This window comes from Bubalus kerabau, unplaced genomic scaffold (assembly GCF_029407905.1).
Source record: "Bubalus kerabau isolate K-KA32 ecotype Philippines breed swamp buffalo unplaced genomic scaffold, PCC_UOA_SB_1v2 scaffold_70, whole genome shotgun sequence".
Lineage (NCBI taxonomy): Eukaryota > Metazoa > Chordata > Mammalia > Artiodactyla > Bovidae > Bubalus > Bubalus kerabau.
This window is the reverse complement of record NW_026577924.1, coordinates 166,742-178,529: the sequence shown is the minus strand read 5'-3', so window position 1 is coordinate 178,529 and position 11,788 is coordinate 166,742. Positions and strand designations below refer to the sequence as shown.

The 11,788-nt window shown below is 44.7% G+C and overlaps 1 long non-coding RNA gene and 1 pseudogene across 1 annotated transcript; one reads left to right on the top strand and one right to left on the bottom strand.

Annotated features, from left to right (window-relative positions):
* Positions 1–220: 220 nt before the first annotated feature.
* LOC129641027 (uncharacterized) lies at positions 221–5,055 on the top strand. The gene is made up of 3 exons (XR_008709049.1): positions 221–387; positions 2,095–2,232; positions 2,499–5,055. It is a non-coding gene; the product is annotated as an uncharacterized LOC129641027 (long non-coding RNA).
* Positions 542–661, bottom strand: LOC129641074 (uncharacterized; annotated as a pseudogene).
* Positions 5,056–11,788: the final 6,733 nt, after the last annotated feature.

The window sequence follows — 11,788 nt, the reverse complement described above, 5'->3', positions numbered from 1 at the left end:
CTCTCCTCCACGCTGAGTAGGAATGGGAGTTGGTACAGCCGGGATGGAAAAGAGTATGGAGGTTCGCGAAGGAACTAAAAGTAGAAGTAGCCTATGGTTCAGCAGTCCCACTCCCAGGCATAGATCCACCCCCAGTCCAAGCCAACAAGCCAGATGCCCCGTTTGGGCACATCGATCTGTGCGCGCGCTCGCATGCGCATGCGCGATCGCCTGCGAGGCTGGGGGTGGGGCGGGGGCTGGGGCTCTGGCTGGAGTCGGTGCAAGCCCCGGGATTGCCTGAGGCAAGCCAAAGGAGCCCCAGAGGGAGACGGGACGGCCGGTCGTCTGGTTTCCTGAAAGCCGAATGCGAATGCGGAGGGGCTCGCGGGCCGCGGGGAGGCAACCCAGGTCTGCAGCGGGAGTCGGGGCCCCGGCCACCCACTCACTCCCCCCGCCCCGGGAGGGGCTGGGGCTGCGGGGGTGGCGGGGGGGCGAGGGGGGTGTGGGTCCAAGAATTGGGACGCGGGGCGGGGGCTAAAGGACCTCTTCTGGTAGGCAAAAAAGCCTCCAGCACCCGGAATTCCCAGGTGGTCTCCCATCCAAGATACTAAACAGGCCCGACCCTGCTTAGCTTCCGAGATCAGACGAGATCGGGCGCCTTCAGGCCGGTAGGGCCGGAGACGGACGGGGCCGCCGCGGGGCGCCCTAAGAGCCTTGCGCTTCGCCTCCCTTTCGCTCTGACCTGCAGGTCGGGCCAACGGGCCGCCCCTCTCCTCCGGGGGCCGTGCTGTACTTGAGCCGCACGACCCGCGACCGCACTCCAGCCTGCTGACGCCGGCCCGGCCCCCGAACACCGCCAACACCAGACCAGCAACCGCCTGGCCGGGCCCGGGGGCCCGATGGGCTTCCAGGACCCCCCAGTGACCGGGAGGGCGTGCGTGCGTGCGCGAGGGGCCTGGGGGGTGGGCTGAGGGGTGCGGAGGTCTCGGCGCCCTCCCACCCCCGGCCACTCCAGACCCGGCCGCGCTGGCTGAGCGGGGCCTCCCCCCCCATCCCCTTCGCTGCTCAGGGCCGCGCGACCCCGGAGGTGTCGGTCTTAGGGGCCCGCCGCCTCCCGATCCCCGCGGCCCGGGGGCCTCTGAACCTCCTGCGGGCCTAGGCGCAGCGAATCTTGAGCGCCCAACTTGCCCGGCACCTGCCCGCTGCCCAAACCCACCGGGAGCCACGGAGGCGCGGTCGACCGGAGCGCCTCAGCCCCGCCCCTTTGCCCTACCGAGGCGCCCCCCTTGTCCCCACGCCGCCCGCCAAGCACCCGACCTTCCTGAGAGAGCAGACGAACCACAGGCAGGCACACAGACAGACACACACACTCGCACGCACCCACGCCATGGGAGACAGCTGGCCTGCGCGAGCTCCTCAGCCAGAGCCATAGCACCTGGGAGAGGCCGGGGCCAGACCAAAGGCCCGGCGGACGGCTGTCGGGAGAGACAGAGGCAGAAATCCATGAAGCTTCCGACACAGACTCCAAGACGGCGAGAGGGAGATACAGACACACACACACACACACACACACACACACACACACACACACACACACACACACTTGAGTGTGGTCTTTGGAAATTCTTCTGTTCGTAGTTGCTGGGTTGAGCCCAACTTTTATAGGAGCCATGGAGTGCGGCCCATCAGGCTCCTCTGTCCGTGGCATTTCCCAGGCGAGAATACTGGAGTGGGTTGCCATTTCCTTCTCCAGGGGATCTTCCCGACCCAGGGATCAAACCCGAGTCTCCTGCGGGTGGATGCCTTGCCATCTGAACCAGCACATTGCGAATTCCCTAGGCAAAATACAAAGAAAAGAGCTCGTGTGCTACTAAGTGGAAAGATGATTGAAGAAACAGAAGGTGTCCTTTGTTGGTATCTTGGAATCTTTCTTTAGTTTTCGTTGATTTTTACTCTTAAGGCTACTTGAACAAGGCAAGAGAGAAACCCCAGAATTGAAAAGCAATTGACTTTTTTGAAAGAAACCTGTGCAGGTTAAGCACTCTTCGTTTTTGAGAGATGGTGAAATGCAAAATCTTGATTCAACACATATGGCTTTGGTGAACTTTATTTCAGATCTCCATGATGAACCCCTAAGGCGTCCAGGAAGAAAGGAGTAGAGCGGGAGACAAAAAGAGCAACCTTTCCCCTTGGCGCCATCCCAACCAGCTGCTTAGTTCCTTCAACTCATGGACTACCATCTGGGCTTATCTGGTTTGTCTGATTCTTGTTTCGGGGCCCGTTTCTAGTCACAAGGCTGTCAAGAGTGGGGTGGATATTTGGGGGGGGGGAAGCCCTTCTTTCCATTCCACATGAGACCCAGTGGACAATCCAGGCCCTGGCTACTGCATTGAGTGTGCAGCAGCAATATTAACGGTGATGCTGGTTAACAACGCATATTCCTGGAGTCCACTCCTTTGGCTACTGACTGTGTGTGGTGGTGGTCTGGAACCTATATCTGGAATCTTTCTTTATGATAGCAAATGACACCAAAGTCCGAGGACGATGGAAGATCTTCACATTTCTGCAAGAGCCACACACCTCCAGAACGAACCACAAGACTTGCTTGAAATGGTCAAGGTATAAGTATTGGACTAAACGTTGGAAGGTCTCCACCTTTGCTATGGAAATCAAAATATCTTTCTTTGAAGTGAAAATGGATCATACTCAACGTTCACGTTCTTGTAGAGCTTTTGAGAAGCCCTAAATTGTAGAAATCTGCTGTACGAGTTCCTTGAAAGCAAGAACCTATATTTATGGATATGTCTTAGTGCCTTAGATTGTGCCTTGATTATAGTGTACACATCAACCCAGGAAATAAAGAATTGAATCGCCAAATATACAAAGAGATCAAAAGTGCCGAGCCAAGTGACACCTTGAGGCTTCCAAGAACTTTTCTGTCTTTCACACACTAAGTAAATCCTGAGCACCTACGATGAGCTGGGAGGCATGTAATAAGTTTCTGGAACTAGAAGGCGGAGAGAAGAAGACACAGAGTTCCTGCTTTCACTGAGACGAATCTAATGATACATCACAGGCAGGTCCTTTGATAACTTATCGAGGGGCCTCTTGTCTCACCAAAACCTGGGTGTCAGGGAAGGCTTTTCAGAGTAACAATTGAGTTGAGTTCCATAGGTTGAACCTACGTAAACCAGGGTTAAGATGCAGGACGAATTTCAGGCAGGGAAAATAGCATCTTGGAAGGCTATGTGACCAGGGAAACTTAGAACATTCAAGAAATGAAAAATGCCCTATGGGATGGAAGCCAAAGAGTACAGAGGGCATTCCAGTTAAAAGACATCAGAGACTAACGTGGGGAACAAGCATGAAGGGATGTGATCATATATTCAATATGATGGGAAAATACAAGAGCAGTTGGGGCAGGGAGATGATAGAATTTCTCTGCATTTCCAAAATGTCATCTTGCTCCATAACACTAATGTTTGGAGCGACTCAACTCCAAGTTACAAGGAGGGACCACTTCCACGAGTTCGAATAGTCCTCATTGCAAAGTCTGTCAATAACGAATGCTAGAGAAGATGTGGACCAAAGGGAACTCTACTCCACATGCAGATTGTGTGGGTGAATTCTCTAAGAAATTAAGGGAAGGAGTGCTACATCTTGTTTATTGTATTGTGTTTGGGGGGAACTATTTTGGAATTAGAGGAGCCCATTTCTCAGTATATGATTTCCAAACTAGGCAAGTATAATTACAGTCTGATAAGATGTAACTCAAATAACTTCTGAATGTTAATTGATTTTGAAAGAGGAAATAATCTTGCAAGAGAAATATAGACAAACAGGAAAAGCATAGTTGTCAATATATTAACCTAGAGATGCTACAAATATTGTTTAAGAAATATGAAAGTTTCATGGAGTATTTCACATGAAGGAATTATTTCCTCTTAAAAGTCAAAAGGGCTTCCCTGGTGGCTCAGAGGTTAAAGCATCTGCCTGCAATGCAGAAGACCTGGGTTTGATCCCTGAGTCAGAAAGATCCCCTGGAGAAGGAAATGGCAACCCACTCCAGTATTCTTGCCTGGAGAATCCCATGGATGGAGGAGCCTGGTGGGCTACAGTCCACTGGGTCGCGAAGAGTCAGATACTACTGAGCAACTTAACTAACTTAACAGTCAAAAAGGATCATGAGTCCACTCATAAAAATGATTTGTTCTTCAGTTTTATCATGAATTACCTGACTAAAGGATGATTCTGTATTGTATTATTCCTTCAAAATTATAGCACATTGTTCACTTTCCAGATTTTTATTTAATTGATATTTATTTAACATTGACTCTGTGCCAGCACTGCAAAACCCACCCACACACCCTACACCAATTTTGTGACTTCATTAGAAACCACTTAATCAAGCAAATTCTATAGTTGCCTCTATTTTACATCCTAAATTGGCACATTATATGTCGCCCTACTTAACACTATTAAGATTATCTCTTTTTTAAAAATTCTTGATAAATATAATTCCTGGCTTCCTCACAAAATAATTTAAATTATATAAAAACTGGAACTTTGTCTAATTTATCACTGTATTCTTAGCTCTTCGAGGAATATTAGTACTAGATATTCAAAAGACTCGTATTAAATGAAAATGATTTCAGTGGGTCTCAAAAGAACTTGTCTTTAAAAGGCATTGGTGCGGGGAGCTGCCCGTCAGAACGGGGTCCTTTGTCCGAAGGACACAGCTCTGGGAGCTGCTTCAGTCCTTGAGGGTTTGCTTGCAAACATAGCTCTCTGTCCCGCCACCCCAGAGATTAGGCGCTTATTTACTGCAGGCACCTGGAGTTCTGTGCAAACTTCTCACGCACAGAGAAATATTATCTGGTGTAAGAAATAATAACAGGGTGCCATTCCCATGCTCTCAAGATTTCTTGTGACTGTTTGTAAGATGTGTAGGTCAAACAAAGAAAATGTTAACTGTCTTGTCTTTCTCACGCTCTTCTGTGTAAATATGAGATGCTGAATAAAGTTGGTGTCAGACTGCGTCCCTTCGTGAAGACGTGTCTGAACCTCTCGACCCCATCTTTGTTGGAGATTTCTCTTGCTTTCGTTTCTTTTCTCAGCCCCGCCGTGCACGTTCTCGGGACCTGATCGACTTTGCCGTCTAGCACCGGCACATTGGTGCCATTTAAAGTAGATATTAGGTTTCCATTTTCTCATCAATGATTCGTTTCATTGGTTTTGTCATTTCAGATAACTTTCTTGAACATCAGATCATGGAAGATAGAAATAATGTTACTGAATTTATCCTCTTAGAACTTTCTATGGACAAGAAAGTCCAGATCCTCTGCTTTTTATTTTTCTTATTCTGTTACCTGGCTATTTGGTTGGGGAATTTGATCATTGTGATTTCTATTACATGCAGTCAGCTAATCACCCAGCCCATGTGCTTCTTCCTTAACTGCCTTGCACTCTCAGATCTCTTCTACACCTCCACTGTGACATCCAAGCTCATGACTGACTTACTGATGGAGAAAAAGGCCATTTCCTATAAAAACTGCATGACACAGCTTTTCACCACCCACTTCTTTGGGGAGGGGGGAATGAGGTCTTCACCCTCACAGGGATGGCCTGTGACTGCTATGTGGTCATCAGCAAACCTCTCCACGACGCCATCACCATGAACAGGCAAAAACATCACTCAATTCTCATAGCGTCGTGTGCAGGTGGACGTCTTCATTCTCTTGGTCTCTTTCTTCTTGCGATTGTTTTACCTTTCTGTGGCCCCAGTGAAACAGACCACTATTTCTGTGATGCATATCTTTTGTTGAAACTAGCCTGCACTGATACACACAAAATTGGCTTTTTTGTCATTGCCAATTCTGGCTTGATGGGACTGGTGCTCTTTGTGGTTTTGATGGCCTCCTACATTTTGATTCTGTATAATGTGTGCACATATTCTGCAGAAAGCCACCATAAAGCACTTTCCACCTGTAGTTCCCACATCACAGTCCGTGATCCTCTTTTTCACACCTGTCATCTTTGTTTACATTAGACCTGCCACAACATTACCAGAGGATAAAGTGTTTATGCTCTTCTACACAATTATTGTCCCCATGCTCAACCCGCTTATCTACACACTTAGAAACATGGAGATGAAAAATTCCATAAGAAGAGTTTGGTGCAATAAAAGGTTCTGGGAAAGGAGCTTAATGATCTGAAGGTCATTCATCTCTGACGCCAGTGACTGTCTTCTCATCACTCCCTCTGTTGCTGAGTCTCTCCTGCTAATGGGAACATCAGGCAGAATGTGTAAAAGCCAAGCCTCCAACAACAGCTTGCCTTCAGTGGTTCCTTCTTTATTTTCCTCTCAATGCGTTTTCCTTGATTTCACTTTTCACTAATAATCCCCTTTGTTTAAAAAAAAAGAAAAGGAAACTTTTTACAGAGTAAAAACACACTGAAAAATCTGGAGGGAGAGTGATCCTGCCTGTATTGAAGGCTAAACCTGGGGGAGACTTCGCTCTCAAAATACTTGGCCTCAAGGTATAAAAGGTAATAATATGTTACAAGGTAAAAGACAGTTAAAGAATCCACCTGCTAATGCAGGAGACACATGTTCAATCCTTGGGCCAGGAAGATCCTCTGGAGAAGGAAATGGCTACCCACTCCAGTGTTTTTGCCTGGGAAATCCCATGGAGAGAGGAATCTGGTGGGCTACAGCCCATGGGGATGCAAAACAGCTGGACATGATTCAGCGACTAAACAAAAACAAAAAGGCAGTTATAGGAAAATAAGAACAATCACATACTGCAAACTCCTTTCAGAACTATATACCTAGCCTCGTATCCTACAACTCTAGATTTCTTTTAATCAAGTACCTAGAGATTTTTTTGTGTGTATTTGTCAACTGCTATTATTTTACTTAAGTGAAAAGAATATATAGATCTAAATACAACATAGTGTAAAGTCCATCCTTATAGTCGACATGGCAAGTCTTACAGTCTGAAAAGCAAGTCACTGTGTGATCTGTTTGTGAAGTAACATTGTAAGTATTGGGGGAAATATATGTGTATGTGTGTGTATATATATATATATATATATATATATATATACACACAAACTCATGCTATTTGAACTGGGTTTGACATTAAGTATACATGATCAAGGAATAAATAAACTACAACTGACTTTGCTACAAAAAAGAAGAAAATATAAATCCTTTAGTTCCTCAAAACAGATGATTTATCTCAAAGTAAAAGACTTTCACTTACTATCTAAATTCAAGTGTAGAATAATCCTAAAATAATATTTGACAAAATATAGATCAGACTCAGTGATGGGAATATATATATATATATATTCTGCTGCTGTGCTTAGGTGTTTCTGACTCTGTGGCCACATGGACTGTAGCCCACCAGGCTTCTCTGTCCATGGGGATTCTCCAGGCACAAATATCGGAGTGGGTTGCCATGTTCTCCTCCAGGGGATCTTCCCAAGCCAGGGACTGAACCCAGGTCTCCCACATTGCAGGCAGACTCTTTACCAACTGAGCCATCAGGGAAGCCCAAGTATACTGGAGTGGGTAGCCTATCTCTTCCCCAGGGGATTTTCCCGACCCAGGAATCAACCAGGGGTCTCCTGCATTGCAGGTGGATTCTTTACCAGTTGAGCTACCAGGGAAGTCTAATGTGTATACATCCATACCTATAGGATTTTCATGATTTTCTAGGGCAAAGTATACATTTTGTTTGAAATACATTTTTAAGATTGCTGCATTTTCTTATGAAAATGTGCATAGTTTTGGATATAAAATGTAACTATTAATAGTATAGATTTGTATTCTATATAATGAGTTAAACTATATTTAATACTATAGATTTATTTTAGGTAATAGGATATTTTCTAATGTTTCTCTCTCAAATAATGTAATATTTTGTAGAATTAATAGGACAGATGATGGATTTTAAAGAATCATATTATTACTATGTCATAAAAATGTTGTTAACTGTTCTCCACACAAAGATAGGCCATATTAATATTTGGCTATATTATGTGTGTGTCTCCTTCAGAATTTTCCACAGTTTATTGTGACCCACACAGTCAAAGGCTATGGCATAGTCAATAAAGCAGAAATAGATGTTTTTCTGGAACTCTCTTGCTTTTTCGATGATCCAGCAGGTGTTGGCAATTTGATCTCTGGTTCCTCTGCCTTTTCTAAAACCAGCTTGAACATCTGGAAGTTCATGGCGCATGTATTGCTGAAGCCTGGCTTGGAGAATTTTGAGCATTACTTTACGAGCAACAAAGATCTGTCTAGTCAAAGCTATAGTTTTTCCAGCAGTCATGTATGGATGTGAGAGTTGGACTATAAAGAAAGCTGAGGGCCGAAGGATTGATGCTTTTGAACTGTGGTGTTGGAGAAGACTCTTGAGAGTCCCTTGGACTGCAAGGAGATCCAACCAGTCCATCCTAAAGGAGATCAGTCCTGGGTGTCCATTGGAAGGACTGATGTTGAAGCTAAAACTCCAACACTTTGGCCACCTGATGAGAAGAGCTGACGCATTTGAAAAGACCCTGATGCTTGGAAAGGTTGAGGGGAGGAGGAGAAGGGGACAACAGAGGATGAGATGGCTGGATGGCATCCCTGACTCAATGGACATGGGTTTGGGTGGACTCTGGGAGTTGGTGACGGGACGGGGAGGCCTGGTGTGCTGCAGTACATGGGGTCTCAAAGAGTCAGACACAACTGAGGGCCTGAACTGAACTGAATATGTATGTGTCTTATTTTTGTACTTGCAAGATACTTTGCAAATATTATTTTGCATATTTTGCTGAATATTTAAATGTCAAAAAAGAATGGTGTTTCAGAATTGTAAATAATAATCTTAAGGAGGCAGAAGTTATCAAAGTAACTGAATGAATATGTTGTAAATAATGTAAATCAACCAAATCTTACTTAATTTCCCAATTGAATTATCTCCTCAAGTGGATCAGTTGTTTGGAGTTACATTTTCATAAAGATCATCCATTCGTCTTCCCAGATAGTTGCGAATATCTGGTAATAACTGATATTTTTCAATATCCCCATCTCTGTGTTTGCTTATAGTGTTTAACAGCCTTCCATAGAGACCTCAGCTCTGCCTTCATGTGTAAATTAAGCAGAAACCATAATCCATGACCTTCAGCCATGAACTACGGAGTTTAATACCAGATATTTTGGGTGAGGAATTTTTTAAAAAGATGCTTACAATATATGCCATTCTTATCTCTCCTGTTAATAAATACAAGTACTAGGAAATAAAGAGGCCAGAATATATTGCTTCATTTCACAGAGACATCATTCATACAAATCTCTCTCTCTCGGAATGAGGCTTAAAATAAGACATTATTCTGCCTGCCTCATTCAGTCTGGATTCATGAGCAGTTCAGGTTGTGGGGTGGTGGTTGCTTTTCGCTAGTAAATCACACTGTATGAGAAAACTCATATATTGAGTTTAATTCCTATTATGTGGGGATTTCTTATGTTATGTCAGTTCAGTTCAGTTCAGTCGCTCAGTCGTGTCCGACTCTTCGTGACCCCATGAATCGCAGCACGCCAGGCCTCCCTCTCCATCACCAACTCCTGGACTTCACTCAGACTCACGTCCATCGAGTCAGTGATGCCATCCAGCCATCTCATCCTCTGTCGTCCCCTTCTCCTCTTGCCCCCAATCCCTCCCAGCATCAGGGTCTTTTCCAAAGAGTCAACTCTTTGCATGAGGTGGCCAAAGTACTGGAGCTTCAGCTTCAGCATCATTCCTTCCAAAGAAATCCCAGGGCTGATCTCCTTCAGAATGGACTGGTTGCATCTCCTTGCAGTCCAAGGGACTCTCAGGAGTCTTCTCCAACACCACAGTTCAAAAGCATCAGTTCTTCGGTGCTCAGCCTTCTTCATGGTCCAACTCTCACATCCATACATGACTACAGGAAAAACCATAGCCTTGACTAGACGGACCTTTGTTGGCAAAGTAATGTCTCTGCTTTTGAATATGCTATCTAGGTTGTTCATAACTTTTCTTCCAAGGAGTAAGCGTCTTTTAATTTCATGGCTGCAGTCACCATCTGCAGTGATTTTGGAGCCCCCCAAAATAAAGTCTGATACTGTTTCCACTATTTCCCCATCTAGTTCCCATGAAGCGATGGGACCAGATGCCGTGATCTTCGTTTTCTGCGTGTCAAGCTTTAAGCCAAGTTTTTCACTCTCCACTTTCACTTTTATCAAGAGGCTTTTGAGTTCCTCTTCACTTTCTGCCATAAGGGTGGTGTCATCTGCATATCTGAGGTTATTGATATTATCCCGGCAATCTTGATTCCAGCTTGTGTTTCTTCCAGTCCAGCGTTTCTCATGATGTATTCTGCATAGAAATTAAATAAGCAGGGTGACAATATACAGCCTTGACGAACTCCTTTTCCTATTTGGACCCAGTCTGTTTTCCCATGTCCAGTTCTAACTGTTGCTTCCTGACCTGCATACAGATTTCTCAAGAGGCAGGTCAGGTGTTCTGGTATTCCCATCTCTTTCAGAATTTTATACAGTTTATTGTGATCCATGCAGTCAAAGGCTTTGGCATCGTCAATAAAGCAGAAATAGATGTTTTTCTGGAACTCTCTTGCTTTTTCCATGATCCAGCAGATGTTGGCAATTTGATCTCTGGTTCCTCTGCCTTTTCTAAAACCAGCTTGAACATCTGGAAGTTCACGGTTCGTGTATCGCTGAAGCCTGGCTTGGAGAATTTTGAGCATTACTTTACTAGCATGTGAGATGAGTGCAATGTGTGCGGTAGTCTGAGCATTCTTTGGCATTGCTTTTTTGGGATTGGAATGAAAACTGACCTTTTCCAGTCCTGTGGCCACTGCTGAGTTTTCCAAATTTGCTGGCATATTGAGTGCAGCACTTTCACAGCATCATCTTTCAGGATTTGAAACAGCTCCTCTGGAATTCCATCACCTCCACTAGCTTTGTTCGTAGTGATGCTTTCTAAGGCCCACTTGACTTCACATTCCAGCATGTCTGGCTCTAGGTCAGTGATCACACCGTCGTGATTATCTGGGTCGTGAAGATCTTTTCTGCACAGTTCTTCTGTGTATTCTTGCCCCCTCTTCTTAATATCTGCTGCTTCTGTTAGGTCCATACCATTTCTGTCCTTTATTGAGCCCATCTTTGCATGAAATGTCCCCTTGGTATCTCTAATTTTCTTGAAGAGATCTCTAGTCTTTCCCATTCTGTTGTTTTCCTCTATTTCTTTGCATTGATCGCTGAGGAAGGCTTGCTTACCTCTCCTTGCTGTTCTTTGGAACTCTGCATTCAGAGGCTTATATCTTTCCTTATCTCCTTTGCTTTTCACTTCTCTTCTTTTTCCAGCTAAGTCATACAGTGACTCACTTAGTGGCTCAGTCACACACTTGATAATGTAAGGAACAACACTTCTTGAAACAGGCAATATAGAAAACAATAGCAGTAATAGTAGAATCATAAGTAAGAAGTTAAGTCAAGAACTTCTAGTAGGTGTAGCCCAGTGACATCTCCATGTCATCTGACTTAGTTTGCTAAATGACTATAGCTTGCTGTTGATATCGTGGTTGTAGATCCTGAGCATCTGATCTTGATTCAAAGACTGGTTATTGAGATAAGCTTTAGAAACAAACTCAGAATGTCCTTTTTAACAACTTAATTAAACCTCTTAGCAATGTAACATAACCACAAGGAACTATCTCAGGAGTGCGTCTTAGTAAATACAGACCTTAACTTAAAAAACTGGAACTTAATATTCAG